Raw genomic sequence first — 19,503 nt, 5'->3', positions numbered from 1 at the left:
ATATGTCAAAAATACCAATCTCTGATAAGTCTTAGTATGTAAGGGCTGCCACTTGATCACTTGTCAGGAGAGTTCCTTTTCCCAGATTATCACACAAGTTTCTGCCAGAGTCGGTCTCGCCTACTGCAATCATTTTGAAGATGCTATATCTTGCCTGCTGCGGATAAAGGCAAGTCCCTGAGAAAGGCCGCTACCACAGCGTGTTTACCCTTCACAGGGAATTCTGCCATCACGCCTCTGCTAATAACAGCAGCGCTAGCTGTCAACAAAGTATGCAGTGCATCTCTTCTCCTAAGAATCTCTATACTTTCCATGCTTTCTCAGTGTAGCTCATAGAAGTAGCTTTTAGGGTGGTAGGTTTTAGTTGACATTTTAACCATGTTAGAAATGTTCATTTTATTATCGTTACTCACAACTTCCCTTCTCTGTGTTTTTATGATATCCTGTTTAGTTATTTTAGATGTGCTGAGAAACAATCTAGTTCTGTTGTAATAAATGTGTTTTAGTTAAGTGAGTATGTGATAATATGAATAATGAAATTGGTTGGTTTCTGTTGCCACAGTGTCCCTAATCCCATTGCAGACATTGCTAGTAATCCAAAAGCAATAACTCTACTTTAACAATGTTTTGGGTAGGGGCTCTGTGGGGACATGATAATCTGACTGCAATAACCTCAATTTCACATTCTGCCCCATTATTCTCTCGGTCGACAACTTTTCACAGTGTGCCGGAGAGTAATGTCCTCACCAAAAAGACAGGAATTAAGACATGCCTAGACTGCAGAAAGCAAACATCTGATGGAGACTTCTAGCTGCAGATTCCTTACCTTTGAATTTCCTCGCGTCAGCTTGGAATCCGGAATTTTTTGCTGAGCAGTACCCTGAGCAAGCCACATCTTTATCTGAGATGATCCGGAGCCAGAACAACATCATATGATGCCGATTCCGACTTTGACTGCGCTGACAGGGGCCAGATCATTACCTGAGGCCTTTTCAGAACAGCCAGATACAGGGGAGTAATGGGAGGGGTTCTTAGGAGTATGGATTGGGGCATATGGGCTGGTATGGGGAACTAAGGGAAGCCAGTGGACTGGATACTTCTCCAGATACTGGCATTCTCTCACCTCCTACTGTGGCTAGGGAGGAGGGAGCTTCATATGCAATGGTGGTTCGTAGGACAGCTGAGGTTTTGGACCTAGATTTAGCTACGGTGCCAGTCAGGACTAACCTCCTGACTGAAGTACTTCAGCCGGGGGATTACACATCAGAGCCAATGTTACCCTTCAATGTAGCCCTCACTGATGCCCTGCTGAGGACGTTGTCCAAACCTAGCACAGGGGCTCCTGTTAATACAACTATTGGCAGCCGCTATAGACCAGCTCCTAACGATCCTAGTTTCCTCACCCAACGCCCCTCCCCGGAGAGCTTGGTAGTCCAGGCCTCCACTTCCCATGGTGCCTTCCCTTCCGCTGCCCCGGATAGGGAATCCAAGAGGCTGGATCAGCTTGGAAAGAAAATGTTTTCTTCCTTCTGCCAGGCATTGAGGTCCGTAAACACCTCATGCCTATTGGGCCATTTTCCCCATACATTGTCAGTTACTATGGCACACATGCTGCCTCAGGTCCCAGAGGGTGTGCAGGACACTCTCACACAAGCTGTAAAAGATGGGACAGATGCAGCCAAGATTACGATAGTGTGTGGTTTGGACACGACCGACTTGCTGGGTAGGGCTATTTCATCGACAGTGGCCCTTCGACGCCAAGCCTGGCTCCGTATGTCTGGCTTTTGGGGCAGGTCCAAGCAAGCCTTATGGACATGCCTTTCGATGACACGCGCCTATTTGGAGAAAAGGCAGACTTGGCGCTTGAGCGGTTCAAGCTGCGGCCAGATCCTTGGGCCTCTTGGCGCCTGCTCGCCAGCAGTCTGCCTTTCGCCGCTTTTGTGGTTTTGGTAGGGGTGTGGTACCACCCACAAGTCAGCCACCGTCCATCATCTCAGCATCCCTCACTGGCAGTCCATAACATCAGAGAAATGGGTCTTGCAGATCATACAGAAGGGCTATTCCCCCCTTCCAGTCTCTCCCTCCCTCTATGCCTCCATTAAAAGACCGGCTGATGGACGATCATTTAATCTTGCTCCGCGAGGAAGTTATGTCTCTCTTGGCCAAAGGAGCCATAGAAAGGGTCCTGATGTCAGAAGCAGGCAGTGGTTTTTATTCCTGCTACTTTCTGATTCCAAAAAAGAACAAGGGTCTTCGCCCTATCTTGGATTTAGGGACGTCAATTTGTTCTTCACAAAGGAGAAATTCAAGATGCTCACTCTTGTCTGCCCCAGACCAAGAAGATTAGGTGGTAGCGTTGGACTTGCAGGATGCGTATTTTCACATCCCCATACTGCCTGCCCATAGGCGCAACTTGCGGTTCAAGGTGGGCCACAAGCACTTTCAGTTTACTGTGCTTCCTTTCGGTCTCACCAGTGCCCATCGGGTGTTCACCAAAGTGATGGCGGTGGTAGCAGCTGGGTATGGGTTTCAGTCTTCCCCTACCTCAACGACTGGCTGTTGAAGGCTTCTACGCCTCATGCTCATGTCAACCACCTTCAGACAACAATGAACCTCCTGCATTCGCTGGGGTTCACTATAAACGTGCCAAAGTCACACCTGACTCCCTCTCAGAAGCTTCCTTTCATCAGAGCCGTTCTGGACACAGTGCAGTTTCGGGCTTTTCTTTCTGAGCAGCGAGTCCAGAATATGATACCGATGTTTCAGCCTCTATCCTAGATTTCAGTGAGACAGACTCTGAGGCTGTTGGGACACATGGCCTCCTGCATCCTGTTAGTCAAATGTGCCAGATGGCATATGAGGGCTCTACAGTGGGACCTGAAGTTCCAGTGGGCACAGCTGCAGGGGAATCTTACCAACACGGTTAAGATCGGAGGGAACTGCAAAAGACCTGCAGTGATGGTTAGTGAACTGCAATTGGGTCAGAGGCAGACTCCTCTCCCTTCCCCAACCAGATCTCACAGTAGTGACAAATGCATCACTTCTGGGATGCAGAGGCCATCTGGGAGAGGCAGAGATCAGAGGCTTCTGGTCTCTGGCAAAATCAGGACTCCATATCAGCTTACTGGAACTCCGACTGGCATTGAAAGCATTTCTTTCTATTGTAAAAGGGAAGGTAGTGCAGGTGTTCATGGACAACACCACCGCAATGTGGCACTGCAACAAGCAGGGCTGTGTGGTGTCGTGTCCCCCTTGTCAAGGGGCCCAGCGTCTCTGGACATGACTGGAACAGCAGAGCATGATCCTAGTGGTTCAACACCTGGCAGGTTTTCTGAATGCCAAAAGCAGACCAACTCAGCCGTCGATGTCTAGCGGATCATGAATGGTGTCTCCATCCGGAGGTGGCGCAAGGACTCTTTCAGCAAAGGGGAGAGCCTTGACTAGATCTGTTCGCCTCCTTAGAGAACGTGTAATGCAAGCAGTATTGCTTGTTCAGGTTTCCAAGGTGTCAATCGCTTTTCATCTCGAGTGGAATTCAGGCTTCCTGTACGCCTCCATCCATACCACTTCTGCCCAGAGTTCTCAAGAAGATGAAGAACGACCGGGCCCAAGTAATTCTAGTGGCTCCGGACTGGGCAAGGAGAGTTTGGTATCCCGAGCTGTAAATGTGCATCAATCCTCCAATCAGGTTGCCCCTTCGGGAGGATCTCCTGTCACAGCAGCAGGGGAAGGTTCTCCACCCGAACCTGTCAACTGCGTCTACATGCGTAGAGATTGAGCGGTGGCAGTTGATGACCTTCCTCCCGAAGTCTGTAAAGTTATTTTGGCAGCCAGGCGCCCCTCCACTAAAACAGTATATGCCTGCCGTTGGAAGCACTTTGTATATTATTGTACAGAAAGGTCCATTGATATTCTTTCTGTTTCTCTTTCTGCTATCCTTCTCTTTATACTATCCCTTATCTAGCAGGGTTCTGCCTTGGGTACTCTCAAGGGCTGTCTTTCCGCCTTATCTGCATTTCTTCGGCTACATGATCAGCCTTCACTTTGCAAATCTCCCATTGTACATAGATTCCTCAAAGGGCTTATACATATGTTTCCTCCTACGCTCTTTGGTATGCCCTAATGGGACTTAAATCTGGTCCTTACATTAATAAAGTGTGCTCCTTTTGAGCCCTTACACAACTGTTCCCTCTGGCTGCTCACCATCAAAATAGCTTTCTTAGTGGCGATAACATCTGCCAGGAGGGTGAGTCAGATGCAAGCTCTTTAATCCAAGCCACCGTATCTCACTGTGTTTCCAGAACACATGCCTTTTTCCTCCCTAAGGTGGTGAATCCATTCCATCTTGGTCAGTATATCACTCTGCCCATCATCTTTGCTCCACCGCATCCATCTAAGGAAGAGGAGTGACTCCACCGGCTGGACCCAAAAAGAGTGTAGTCGTTCTACCTTGACCACACAAAAGAGTTCTGGGTGGATGACCAGCTCTTTGTGGGGCACATGGGAGCAAAGAATGGCCGGGCAGTGCAGAAGTGAACCATTTCATGCTGGGTCATTCTCTGCATCAAGATCTGCTATGCATTGGCCAGGAAGCCGCTTCCTGAGGGCTCATTCTACCAGGGGCAAAGCTGCTACCACTGCGCTAGCTTGGGACATTCCAGCCCTGGATATTTGTCAGGCAGCAACACGGGCATCTTTGCACACATTTGCAAAACAATACTGCCTGGACAGTCCGGTATGGAGAGACTGTCACTTTGTGTGTTCGGTCCTACAGGACTGTAGGAAAATGCCACTGTTGGCATGGTCACCCCCCACTTTTTGCCTAGTGTTGATGCCAGCTTTGATTGGAAGTGTGCTAGAACCCTGCTAACCAGGCCCCAGCACCAGTGTTCTTTCCCCAAAACTGTACCTTTGTTTCCACAATTGGCACAGCCCTGGCATACAGTTAAATCCCTTGTAAAAGGTACCCCAACCAAGATAAAGCTCCAGGAGCTCTTGGCAGAGTTTACAAGGGACCACCCCTCTGAGGTGGAGGATTCTCCCTCAGATGGGGAAATTAGTGAAAAGGAGGATGAAGTCACCCCGCCTGTCCTAATTAGGGAGGACAGGACTCCTAGAACCCTGTCCCCATAAATCATAGTCAGAGAGCCTGGTCCTTCCACTGGGGAGTCCAGTACCTCTGTAAGCATTGAGGGCAGCCTCAATGAAGAGGACATCCTTCTAGCAAGGATGGCCAATAGATTATCTTTGGAGAAGCAGCTCCTAGCTATAGAAAGGGAAAGAAAAGAAATGGGTTTAACACCCATAAATGGTGGCAGCAACTTAAATAGGGTCAGAGAGAATACTGACATCCTAAAAATCCCCAAAGCGATTGTAACTAAATATCAAGAAGGTGATGATATCACCAAATGGTTCACAGCTTTTGAGAGGGCTTGCACAACCAGAAAAGTAAGCAGATCTCACTGGGGAGCTCTCCTTTGGGAAATGTTCACTGGAAAGTGTAGGGATAGACTCCTCAGAATCCCATAACCTCATGAAGGCTACCCTGATTGAGGGCTTTGGATTCTCAACTGAGTACAACAGGATTAGGTTCAGGAGGGGCTCAAAAAACCTCGAGCCAGATCTGGGTTGATTTTGTTGACTTCAGTCAAAACACTAGATGGTTGGATAACTGGCAGTGGTAAAGCCCGCGACCCAAAGGACCAAGAAACTCCCATGGACAGCGGCTCTCTCTAATCTACAAAGAAGAAGCCATCTGTAAAGAGACTCCAAACTCACTCCGGAAACATGAGTCCCCAACACTCTGCATCTGATGCCCCCCGACTCGTGTCCAGAGAAACCAACACTGCAGCGAGGACCCCCAGGTGACTCCCACGATGTGGACACCCTGAGATGACCTCCCTGCACCCCCACAGCGACTCCTGCAGAGAGAATCTAGAGACTCTCCCTGACCGCGACTGCCTGGTAACAAAGAACCCGACGCCTGGAAGAAGTACTGCACCCACAGCCCCCAGGTCCAAGAGAAACCAAGTACCGGTGCAGGAGTGACCAGCAGGCGGCCCTTATCGTTGCCCAGCCGGTGGCTGGCCCGAGAGCCCACCCCGTGCCCTGCCTGCATCGCCAGAGTGACCCCCGGGTCTCTCCATTGATTTCAATTTTAAACCCGATACCTACTTTACACACTGCACCCGGTTGCCCCTGTGCTGCTGAGGGTGTATTTTGTGTGCCTGTTTGCGACACCCCACTCCCCCCAGTGCTCTACAAAACCCTCCTGGTGTGCTCCCGGAGGATGCAGGTACTTACCTGCTAGCAGACTGTCTGGAACCGGAGCACCCCTAGTCTCCATAGGCACCTATGTTACTTAGGCCCTACCTTGACATCTGCACCTGACCAGCCCTGTGTTCCTAGTGCTGGGTGTTTGGGGTTGCCTTGAACCCCCAAGTGTGGGCTGCCTATGCCCCGGAGACTAAACTTGTAAGTGCTTTGCTTACCTGCTAAACTAACTTGTACTTACCTCCCCCCGGAACTGTTGATTTTTGCACTGTGTCCACTGTCGAAATAGCTTATTGCGATGTTTGCCAAAACTGTGTACCTTACTGTTTTACTTCAAAGTTCCATACTTACCTGTGCCAAGTACTTTGCAATTTATGTATTTACTTGAATTCCGAATCTTGTGGTTCTAAAATAAATTAAGAAAATACTATTTTTCTGTATAAAATGTATTGGCCTGGAATTAAGTCTTTGAGTTTGTGTTCTCATTTATTGCCTGTGTTTGTACAACAAATGCTTAACACTACCCTCATTAGTATTATCTATTATTGCCACTATCAACCTCTAAGGGGAACCCTTGGACTCTGTGCACACTGAGATAGTATATACAGAGCCAACTTCCTACACCCACCTCTAGACTACGGCAGTCCTCCTGAACTTGCTGGACTTCACTATCAACATTCCAAAGTCACAGCCGACTCCCTCTCACATTCTACCTTTCATCTGAGCTGTTCTGGACATGGTGCAGTTTTGGGCTTATCCTCCCAAAGGTGGGTTCAGACTATGATACTGGATGTTTCAGCCTTTATCCTGGATTTTGGTAAAACTGACTCTGAGACGGCTGGGACTCATGGCCTCCTGCATCCTGCTAGTGACATGCCCACTGGCATATGCAGGCTCTGCAGAAGGACTTAAAGTTCCAGTGGGTTCAGCATCAGGGTAATCTCTCCAACATGGTCCAGATCTCGGAGGGAACTGTGAAGGACTGCAGTGGTCGATAACAAACTGCGCCTGGGTCAGCAGCAGACCCTTCTCCCTTTCCCAACCAGAGCTGACAGTGGTGACAGATGCATCACTCGTGGGCTGGTGTGGCCATCTGGGAGAGGTGGAGATCAGAGTACTCTGGTCTCTGGCAGAGTCCGGACTCCACCCCAACCTGTGTGATCCAGCTGCCATTGAAAGCCTCCATTGAGGGAAGACTATTGCAGGTGTTCATGGACAACACTATTGCCATGTGGTGCTGCAACAAACAGGGTGGATGGTGTTGTGGATCCTTTGCTAGTAGGCCTGCATGTCTGGGCATGGCTGGAACGTCAGGGCATTTTTGTGGTGTTTCAACACCTGGCAGTAGCTCTGTAGGAATGCTCCCATTTGGCATAGTTAGACCCCACTTTTTTGCCTGGTTTCAGATGTGGCTTCGACTGTTGGTGCACTGGGCCCCTGCTAACCAAGCCCCCAGTGCCAGATCTCTGGCCCCAAACTGCACAGTTGTTTTGCACAGTTGGCACCCACTTTAGCACCCACTGTAAGTCACTAGTAAGTGGTATTCCTGGTGCCTAGGGCCTGGGGTACTAAGGAATGTCCCTGAGGGCTGCAGTACCAGTTGTGCCATCCCCAGGGACCTCTCACCAAACCGACACAGTGCTGCCATTTCAGACTGCGTGTGTTTGTGCAGGCTAAATTGAAAACACGACCTGTCACATACGCCCGTGTGTTAGATCCCCTTTCACTGCATGTGCCAGTTCTAAACCACTGCTATAGCAGGGTGCATCAGGGCACATATGGGTGCATATATGCATGAGCAGATATGACACTGCTAAGTCTTTGTCGATTCTGAGACATAGTAAGTGAACAGGGAAGACATTTTAAATGCATGTGGTGGACACTGGTCATTACGAGTTTCCCTGCTATGTGATGGGGCTCCGAACCCTGGGATGTTTTATATCAAACATCCCAGAATAATAAACCCATCACTGAAACCATTGATGTATTTTTGAATTAATGCTACTAGTGCGCCGACCGACCAGTTCAGCCACCACAGAGGTGAGAGCTAGCACTCTCAAACCATCTGCACTGGGCACAAGGGTCTCGCGTTTTGGTTCGGTGAGTTCCACACATCTGTGCATATATTAATTAAACCATCCTGATGTAATTTAACTTCATATGTTTTTGCCATAATCTAATGATTTTTTACTGTAACACAAGATACTGATGTATATTTCCATATTTTTATACAGATGCATGCCTACCTAGTGAGACACATAAAAAATCGTAGGTTTCCACTTTCACCGGGAGAGATGGCATAATAAGCACATCAATAGAGTATTGATGATTTGGTTTGAGAGCTTTATTACTGGATCATTCTACAATAAGTACTTGTGCATATTGTTTTCAGCCCTGATGAACTCATTGGGTTATATCCTAGTAGACAAGACACATGTTTGCTGATACTTGGCTGTTACAGATGACTTACGTGGAGAATTGCTGTCTTGATGTGAATCAAGACGAGGCGGAAGTGCTGGAAAATAAATCTGAAGTTCACACACGGACTGCATGAGAACTTTAGATGTTGGATGTGTGCCTTAAATGCAGATTTATCTATTGACCTGTCAATCGTTGGATTGTATAGGAAATAGGAAGTTGGGTGTTTCCTCCCTCATAAGTCCACCGCTCTAAAAAGATTTTGGATAGAGTTAATGATTATAACGATTTAACGTGTGTACAACTGAGAGCACCTGATTCTCCCTTAAATCACCCACCACTGTAATCTGTTTCTTACAAATGCTATTTTGATTGTGGTGTCCTCTAAGGGCTGTTCTAAGCATTACAGTCATATCAACATACTAAAATAGTTGTGGAACGGAAACTTGTCCTTTAATGCTTTGCGGGGCATTACTTTTACAAAATATTTTTCTCATAACTCAGCCTGTATTGGAGGCCGCAAAATAATAACTCCTCCCATCAGTCAGTGTCTGTTTAAGCTCTCTCATGGCTGGAACTTTTTTTTACAACTTTGTGAAGTTACGTTTTATAGACCTTGTTTGTAATAATATTGCAATAGGCATGCTAGCCTTGAAAATGTATAATACACTATGGGGGTTATTCTAACTTTGGAGGAGTGTTAATCCGTCCCAGAAGTGACGGTAAAGTGACGGATATACCACCAGCCGTATTACGAGTTCCATAGGATATAATGGACTCGTAATACGGCTGGTGGTAAATCCGTCACTTTTCCGTCACTTTTGAGACGGATTAACACCTCCTCCAAAGTTCGAATAACCCCCTATGTCATCTAGATATATGGTTACAGTGCACTATTTTTTCAAATAGTTTTTCATGTGATTATGCTCTCTAAGGGCTGACTGTATGGTTACATGACAATGCTTCTTCCCAATGCTATTTTTATTGTGGTGTCCCCTAGGGGCTGTTCTGAGCATTGCAGTCAACATACTATAATATTGTCTGCACGAAAACTCACAACATCATGCTTTGCAGGGCATTACTTTTATAAAACAGTTTTGCTCATAACTCAGGCTGTGGTGGTCCTAGGACAACGGGACTAACTGCAAAATGCTCCTTCTGTCTACATCATCTCTGGGTCCCCACACTAGGTTAGTGGGGACCCTAAAATAATAACCCCTCCCACTGTTCAGTGTCTTTTAAGCTTTCTCATGGCTGGAAATGTTGTTTTACTGCTGGGAGAAATGTTGTTTTAAGAGCCTTGTGGTAATATCATGAATATGTTTAATCCAAATTATATTTTTTGTTAAGGTGCAGCCTAGTGGCTGTTTTGAGCATTACAGTTTAATGACCAAAGTTTATTTCCGGCAAAGGTTTATGTGATAATTGTATATGTTGTAATGGTCTCTCCTTATTACAGTTATGACCATAGTTCAGGCCAACTTAACATCCTTATAACACGTTGTCTGTTTTAACACTCTTAATATGTTTGGGTGACACTTCTAGTTTATTTCTCTTCTGTGGCTGTCTTGTGTCTTTTTTGGGGAATTGTGTTAGCCAGCCAGTAACTCTGATGGTGGGGTGGTGAAAGAGGTATTCTATTGGAATCAGCATGGCAGATTTAAATTAGGATGCTAAGTGGCAACATTTGAATTTTTTGCTGCAGATAGAGGAAGAAGGTAAATGGAAGTTCTTCAGTTATATGCAGGGCCAGTGGAATTATGTAGCAGGAAATGACGAAAGCAGGGTCGACCAGTTTATGTGGCAAGAAAAGTCCAGTTATGTTTTTACAATGCCAATAGCTCTAACTCAAGCAAATGCAAGACTAATTGCATTGCAAATGCTTGTTACTAAAAGTTATCACTCGCGTTCATGTAGGCCAGTCTAACACCCTGCCTACTTTTTTCGCTCTGGCACATCCCTTCAAAGAAGAGTAGCTACTCCACCATCTGAACCCAAAAAGAGCGTTGTTGTTCTACCATGACCTGGCAAGAGAATGCGGGGTGGACGACAAACTATTCATGGGGTATGCCAGAGCGAAGCAAGGAAAGGCTGTGCAGAAGCAAATCGTCTTCTGATGGATCATGCTTTGTATTAAAATCTGCTACTTATTGGCCAAGAAGCAAGCCATTGAGGATTTGCATGCTCACTCCACCAGAGCTAAAGCTGTGACTGTGCATTAGCACATGGATTCCTGGTTCTCGACATCTGCCAGGCAGTAAACGTGGGCTGCTTTGCACACGTTCTCAAAGCACTACTGCCTGGAATGTGCATTTTGGCCATTCAGGTCTGCAGGAATTTCTCAAATGAAATTGGTCTGCATACCCACTTCCAGGAGGAGGCTTGGGTATCTATTCTAAGGTAAGCAATCTGCGGCTGGAAATCTGTCAGATGAACAAGTTACTTAAATTCGGTATGGGCTTTATCTGATAGAGGCTCTACCTAGCTGCAGAATACGTACTGACCCACCCACCCATCCTCCCAGCTCTAGGAATTGATTTCTATGGACATGTTTTTGTTACCTAACTGATAGAGACTTCTAGTTGCAGATTCCTTACCTTTGAATTCCCCAGGCATCAGTATGGATCCAGAGATTTTTCTTCGAGCAGTACCTCTGCGCACTGTCAGGTGGCATCGGTTGACTCTGCGGGCGTCGTGGTCGCCGTGATGTTAGGTGTATACAGGTGCCACCTCAGCGCGCTGATGTCAGTTCTATTTTTTTCTGCGCCAACCTTCGCGCAGATCCAGAGAAAGAGCTACCTCAGTCACTTTTTGACTACCAACAACTATTTTGTCAAACTTTTTTGTGACAAGATTGTAGATGCGTCAAGGGATGTCACGTAAGACCGGCTTTAAACCCTGCAACTCCTGTCACCAAACTTTGTTGGTGACGGATCCGCGTCCTGTGTGTCTCTATTGCTTGGAGCGCGATCATGACCCGAAGTCGTGCTCCGAGTGTCAGGCCATGTCAGTTTAAAAGATACAAAACGGAGGGGACATGACCAGGACACCAAAGCGAGCACATCCCCTTCATGTAAACCAGTTCCTGTTCTGAAGTCTGTATCCACCTCGAAATCCCATAAATTAGTTCTTCCTTCCTGATGTTGAGCTTTCGAGAAAGCCATTCTGGCCATATTTGTGGGTTCCTGTCTGATGCACCTGGCGTTGGCTGTCTCCTCATCTAGTGCCTTTGTCCATGACATACATTCGTCAGTTCTGGTAGGCCCAGCCTCAGTCAGACGCTCTACTTCAACCCCGCTTCTGGAGGTGATTGCTCTGCAGTGTATGGCACCTCCTACTATGCTGCTGGTCCCCACAGTGATTATGTCACATGATGAATATCCTACACAAAGCTAAAACCAAATTGGTGGCATACCTGCATGAGAAGGAAAATCCCATTTATTACTAGATGTCTCTCCAGCACACACAAGACTGTTTTTTGCTAGATTCTTGTTCTGTTTAGAATTCTCAAAACGTGTGAGATCTACAGGACCTTAGAAGCATAATCAGATTGAGTAAAGAGAGTGACTTTCCATACTATGAGATGCCCACCATAGACGAACAGCTCTAATACTTTGCAGTTATTTTAAAAAGCTCTGGAAACCTTAGCTATTACAGTGTGTTCTGTAGTACATGAAACCCCCCTTGGCACAGATATCTTGTCAAGAAAATGACCTAAATAATGCTTATTACCCTTTTAATAAGGGGTTGGTAGACCTCATTCTTCAGGCATGGGATGCGTCACAAACTAGCCAGCAGTCTTCATGGTGTCTACAGGAAGTACAAAGCTACCCTCTTATTTATATTTTCACACTTCTCCTGAAAACTTGTTGGAACAAGATTGGTTTGCTGCAGCTAAAGATTGTGTCATGATTTTGATACCCTCTGACAAGGAGTATAAACGCATGCACCAATTCAGCAGGAACATTTTTGCTTCAGGGAATCTTTGAATATGGCTTTGATACTTGCAAGATATCCTCATACTTTGTGGGACATGTCCTTCTGACTGTGCCCAGCTTGTCAGTGCTCATGTGAAATCTTTTGCAGACCAATGCACGATGGACTGGAAACTGACAAGAAATTAATGTGGACTTGTTATAAGAGGTCAGCAGTGTTTCTTTATGTACACTCCTAGATAAAAAAATCAACTGTTTTCAGTGGAGTGTCAGGCTGAGTTTCTAGGCATACCCTTTGATGGCCAGCACCTTTTGTGAGACCAGTAAAATGCATGCTGTGTGTGAAGAAAGCAAGGCCACAGTTTGTGCTCTAGGCTTCTTCTTTCTGGCCATATACTACCTTGACCAAATCTGCAAATTCTGTGAATATAGTCACCAATGTGGATGACAGCAGATGCAGACTACTTTGCAACAATTACAGATGTACTCCTACTGGCCTTATCTGATAGAGACTTCTAGCTGCAGATTCCTTACCTTTGAATTCCCTAGCATCAAATCGGGAATTTTTTGCTGAGCAATACCCTGCGCGTGCCGTCGGGTAGCGTCGTTTGGATCCGCGTGCGTCATTTGGCTCTGCGTGGCTTCGTCAGCGACGTTGGAACGGTCTGTGACATCATGGTCACCTATAAAGACACCACCCTGGCGCACGTACGTCAGTTCTCTTCCTTCCATAACGGTTAAGCGCAAATCTGGAATTGAGCTACCGTCTGCCTTTTATGGCAGGCCTTTTTTCAAATGTTTTGTCAAAGATTTTTCGTGTCAGTGCAAGTATGCCATCGAGGAAGGCGTGTGGTGTCTGGCATCGTGCCATGTCGGTGTCATGAACCCCACCAGATATGTCTCTGGTGCCTCGACAGAGACCATGACTCAGTCGTGCTCCAACTCGCCGGGCTATGGCCCCGAAAGCTTTGAGAGAGTGGTCGCTGAAGCTCTTCTCGGCCCGGCAGTCGACTTCGGTTGGTGCGACTCTTATGAGGTCACATCCCGCTCGAGGAGGAGGTCGCAGGACCGCTCCAATCGAGGTCCTCGGGCGTTCGGGAAAGAGGCATAAGAAGAAGGAGTCCAAGAGGACTTTGACTGTGGCATGTCCGTCGGCTGACAAGGCGCCACAGAAACGTCGACGTTCTGAGCACGGTTCCGCGGAGCTGCTGCCAGGGCCATCTTCGCGTCTCCCCCTTATCCGGGAGCCAGAGCAACCCCCGCTCAAATATAGACTTCTACGAAGCTATGCACCTCATTTTTTAGGTCTTTGGACCCCGCTGGGACAGCAGGGGCCCGATCGAGTTCGACACCTGCAGCTTCGGAGCCGTTGGGGACCCTGGGATCCGATATCCGATCCGGACCGGTGCCGGTTCTACAGAGTTGGCCTCCTCCAGCACCGGTTCTGACGTCGATGCTCCTCCCACCGCCGGTGTCCACAAGTGGTGGGAGCCACATCCTCATCCCAGATGATCTGGAGCCAGAACAATGTCATACCATGCCGATTCCGTCTTCAACGGCACTGACCCGGCCCAAATCAGTGGCTGAGGCTTATTTTGATCAGCCAGGCACAGGTGAGGAATAGGAGAGGTCTGAGGACCCTTTAGAGTATGGATTAGAGGAGCAGGACTGGTATGAGGATCTAGGGAAAACCAATTGACTGGATACTTCTCCAGGTGCTGGTATGCTCTCACCTCCTTCTGTGGCTACGGAGGAGGCTGCGTCGTATGCCATGGTGCTGCATTGAGCAGCAGAGGTCTTTGACCTATACTTGCCTACGGTGTCAGTCAGGACTAACATCCTGACAGAGGTGCATCAGCCAGGGGTTGCTACATCGAAGCTGATGTTACCCTTCAATGAGGCCCTTACTGATGTCCTGCTGGAGACGTGGTCCAAACCCAGTACAGGGGTTCCTGTAAATAGGACAATTGCCCTGCTGCCAACGATCAGCTCCTACCGACCCTAGTTTCCTCACCCAACAGCCCACCCTGGAGAGCTTGGTGGTCCAAGCCTCCACTTCCCATGGTGCCTTCCCTTTCGCTCCCCCGGATGGGGAACCAAAGAGGCTGGGCCAACTTGGGAAGAACATGTTTTCTTCCTCCAGCCTGGCATTGAGGTCAGCAAGCACCTTTTTCCTATTGGGCTGTTTTTCTCATACTTTATGGGATACATTGGCACAGGTGCTGCCCCAGGTCCCGAATGGCATACGGGAAACTCTCACTCAGGCTGTCAAGGATAGGAGAGATGCAGCCAAGTTTACAGTTCGCTGTGGTTTGGACACGACCAACTCGCTGTGCAGGGTGACTTCATTGACAGTGACCCTTCGTTGCCACTCCAGGCTTCGTACCACTGGCTTTTCGGGGGATGTCCAAGCAAATCTGATGGACATGCCCTTCGGTGGCTCACACCTTTTTGGAGAAAAGGCAGACTCTGCGCTTGAGCAGTTCAAGGACTCTCGAGTTATGGGCAGATCCTTAGGCCACTTGGCGTCCGCTCGCCAGCAGTCTGCCTTTCGAGGCTTCGGAAGGGGCGTGGTACCACGTCACCTGCAGGTCAGCCACCGTCCTCCATCATCATAGCATCCAGTGCGAGAGCGAGGTCGTGGTACCTTCAGACACAGACGGTCTAGCCAGAGGTCAGCCACCAGCCAGCCCCCCTCTCCTGCAGCGCCCAAGCCTTCCTAGTATGGTTCTGCAAGACCATGCTCGTCCAGTTGGAGGGAGGATTCAATTTCATCTCCTTCACTGGCAGACCATGACATCGGACAAATGGGTCTTGCAGATCATACAGAAGGGCTATTCCCTCCCCTTCCAGTCTTTCCCACCCTCTATTAAAAGAACAGCTGTTGGAGGATCATTCAATCTTGCTCCGCAAGGACTTTACGGCTCTCTTGGCCAAAGGAGCCATAGAAATGGTCCTGATGTCAGAAGTAGGCAGTGGTTGTTATTCCTGCTACTTCCTGATTCCAAAAAAGAAGAAGGGTCTTTGTCCTATCCTGGATTTAAGGGACGTCAGCCTCTTCCTCTTAAAGGAGAAATTCAGGATGCTGACTCTGGCTCAGGTCTTGTCTGCCCTAGACCAAGGAGACTGGATGGTAGTGTTGGACTTTCAGGATGCGTATTTTCGCATCCCCATAGTGCCGGCCCACAGGTGTTATTTGCGGATCAAGGTGGGCCACAAGCACTTTTAATTTACTGTGCTTCCCTATGGTCTCATCAGTGCCCCTCGGGCGTTCACCAAGGTGATGGCGGTGGTAGCAGCTCATCTGCGCAGGTTAGGGATTTCAGTCTTCCCTTATCTCGACGACTGGCTGTTGAAGGCTCCTATGCCCCAGGCTCTCGTCACCCACCTTCAGACTACAGTGACCTCCTGCATTTGCTGGGGTTTACTATAAACATGCCGAAGTCACACCTGACTCCCTCTCAGAAGCTCCCTTTCATCTGGGCTGTTCTGGACACAGTGCAGTTTTGGGTTTATCCTCCCAAGCTGCGAGTCCAGGATATTCAGGTTATGATACCGATGTTTTGGCCTCTATCCTGGATTTCGGTGAGAAAGAGTCTGAGGCTGTTGGGACTCATGGCTTCCTGCATCCTGTTAGTCAAACATGCCAGATGACCTGTGAGGGCTCTGCAGTGGGACCTGAAGTTCCAGTGGGCACAGCATCAGGGAAATCTTACTAACATGGTTCAGATCTCTGAGGGAACTGCAAAAGACCTGCAGTGGTGGTTAGTGAACTGCGATTGGGTCAGGTGCAGACTCCTCTCCCTTTCCCAGCTAGATCTCACAGTAGCGACAGATGCGTTACTTCTGGAATGGGGCATCTATGTGGGAGAGGTGGAGATCAGAGGCCTCTGGTCTCCTGCAAAATCCAGGCTCCATATCAACTTGCTGGAGCTCCGGGCAATCCAACTCGCATTGAAGGCATTTCTTCCTGTCGTGAAAGAGAAGATAGTGCAGGTGTTCACGGACTGGTACTGCAACAAGCAGGGCGGTGTGGGGTCGTGGACCCTTTGTCAAGTGACTTTGCGTCTCTAGACATGGCTGGAAGAGCAGGGCATAACCCTGGTGGTTCAACACCTCAGAGGTACTCTGAACTCCAGGGGGACGAACTCAGCCGTCAATGCCTAGTGGATCACGAATGGGATCTCGATCTGGAGGTGGCGCAAGGACTCTCAGCAGTGGGGAGAGCCTTGGTTAGATCTGTTCGCCTCCACAGAGAAGGCGCAATGTCATCAGTGTTGCGCGTTGGAGTTTCCAAGGTGGCAATCGCTCAGCGATGCTTTTAGTCACAAGTGGAGTTCTGGCCTCCTGTATGGTTTTCCGCCCATATCACTCCTGCACAGAGTTCTCAAAAAGGTCAAGAACGAACGGGCCCAAGTCATCCTAGTGGCTCTGGATTGGGCAAGGAGAGTCTGGAATCTTGAGCTTCTCAAAATGAGCATCAATCCTCCGATAAGGCTGCCACTTTGGGAGGATTTTCTGTTGCATCAGCAAGGGAGGGTTCTCCACCTGAACCTCTCAACTCGGCGCCTTCATGCGTGGAGATTAAGCGGCGGCTGTTGATGGCTTTTGACCTTCCTCCTGAAGTCGGTAAAGTTATTTTGGCAGCCAGGCGTCCCTCCACTAAAATGGTATATCCCTGCCGTTGGAAACACTTTGTATATTATTGTACAGAAAGGTCTATTAATCCTCTCTCTGCTTCTCTTTCTGATATCCTTCTCTTTATACTTTCCCTTATCCTGCAGGGTTCTGCCTTGGGACTCTCAAGGGCTAGCTTTCTGTCTTATTGGCGTTTCTTCAGCTGCCTGATCAGCCTTCTCTGTTTAAATCCCCCATTGTACATAGATTCCTCAAAGGGCTTGTAATTGCCCCAATGAAACTTAAATCTGGTCCTCACATTTCTGATGTGTGCTCCCTTTGAGCCTTTACACAACTGTCCTCTCCGGCTGCTCACCATCAAGACAACCTTCTTTGTGGCAATAACATATGCCAGGAGGGTGAATGAGATGCAAGCTCTGTCGTCTAAGCCACCGTATCTCACTATCCAGACAAGGTGGTACTCTTTCCTCCCCAAGGTGGTGACCCCATTTCATCTGGGTCAGAACATCACCCTGCCTGCCATCTTTGCTCCACCGCATCCTTCTAAGGAAGAGGAGCGACTCTACCGACTGGACCCAAAAAGAGCGTTGTTGTGGATGGGGTACGTTGGAGCAAAGAAGGGTCAGGCAATGCAGAAGCAAACCATTTTTTGCTGGATCATTGTCTGCATCAAGATCTGCTACGCACTGGCCAGGAAGCAGCCTTCTGAGGGCTCATTCTACCAGGGGCAAAGCTGCTACCACTGCCCTAGCTTGGGAGGTTCCAGTCCTGGAGATTTGTCAGGCGGCAACATGAGCATCTTTGCACACGTTTGCAAAACATTACTGTCTGGACAATCAGGTACGGAGAGACGGACACTTTGCCTGTTCAGTCCTAGAGGACTTTTTAGTGTAGTGGAGGTATCCACAGCCCACCGCTAGGAGGTTATGGCTTGGGTATCTATTCAAACATAGGGAATCTACAGCTAGAAGTCTCTATCAGATGAACAAGTTACTTACCTTCGGTAACGCATTTTCTGGTGGAGACTCTATCCAGCTGCAGATTCCTCACACCCACCCATGCCTCCCTGCTCTGCGGATATGTCTAGTAGGGTTAGGGTTTAATCCTTTCAGGGCCTTCGTTTTGCACAGACAAAATGTTGGTTCTATCCGTGACTCTGTGCTTCTGGTGGGGAAGTTTTGTGGGTAAAAGAACTGACGTACGCGCGCCAGGGTGGTGCCTTAGTAGGCGGCCTTGATGTCAGACGGCTCCAACAATGCTGACTACGCCACGTGGAGCCGAACGACGCACACAGATACCAACAAAGCCACCCAATGGCGTGCGCAGGGTATTGCTCAGCAAAAATTCTGGATTCAAAGCTGATGCCAGGGAATTCAAAGGTAAGGAATCTGCAGCTAGATAGAGTTTCTACCAGATAATGTGTTACCGAAGTTAAGTAATTTGTTAATAAAGACAATGTCTTAAGCTGTGGCTGCCATCCGCCTTCCTCTTCTTCTGAATCCTCAACTCTGAGTCTCTTTGGCTCACTATGTCGTGTCAGGAGGGAAAGTTGGTACATTTCATCTAGAGCGAAAGAGGACCATTAGATCCTACATTGGTGTTCTGGCTTTATTATCTGACGTTCACAAATAAACTTTTGTTCTTTCCTCCCCTTAAACAAATATCTTGATGATGGGGATATTCTTTCTTCTGTTCAGAGGAGTTGCAGAACTCTTTCCCTTTCAAGCATGGTCAGAATGCTATTCACGGTGTTTTCTCATTTCAAGGAAGGGTGAGGTCTGAGACCTATTGTGGAACTCACATTTTGTGTATTTCTCTAAAATGTTTTAGAAATACTTTGAAATCTCTTCCTATTCCTAACTCTGCCTTTTCTCTAACTTTGATTCTTGTCAAAATTCTCACCCTTACTTTACCTGAGCTAAGCCTTGTCCTTGCCATTAGCCAGACATTAGATGTTGCTGGGTAAATTGCAGCTTCCAAAATTAAGCTACCTGGCTTAAGACTGAGGCTGAACAGAATTGGCAGTTTTGCAGCAAGCATAATGGCACTCCTGAGGGTCCTGGTACAGGAAAATTTACAATTTAAAACCCTATTCTTCATAAACAGATCTCTCCATTGTCTTGCACCACAATACCTCGAGAGAGTCCTTCACTCATGCTATCTTCCCATGCATTTTAGCACAACCTCTGCAATTTTGCTTGTTCAGTTCATCTGTACGAACTCAAAAAATGTTTAATAG

The 19,503-nt window shown here is 47.9% G+C and overlaps 1 protein-coding gene across 20 annotated transcripts in view; it reads left to right on the top strand.

Annotated features, from left to right (window-relative positions):
• The window catches only part of BLTP1 (bridge-like lipid transfer protein family member 1), a 1,779,540-nt gene that overhangs the window by 1,029,735 nt on the left and 730,302 nt on the right, over nucleotides 1–19,503 (top strand). The gene's annotated exons all lie outside the window — the stretch shown is intronic.

This window comes from Pleurodeles waltl, chromosome 1_2, assembly GCF_031143425.1.
Source record: "Pleurodeles waltl isolate 20211129_DDA chromosome 1_2, aPleWal1.hap1.20221129, whole genome shotgun sequence".
Taxonomy (NCBI): Eukaryota; Metazoa; Chordata; class Amphibia; order Caudata; family Salamandridae; genus Pleurodeles; species Pleurodeles waltl.
This window is presented reverse-complemented; position numbering and strand designations above follow the sequence as displayed.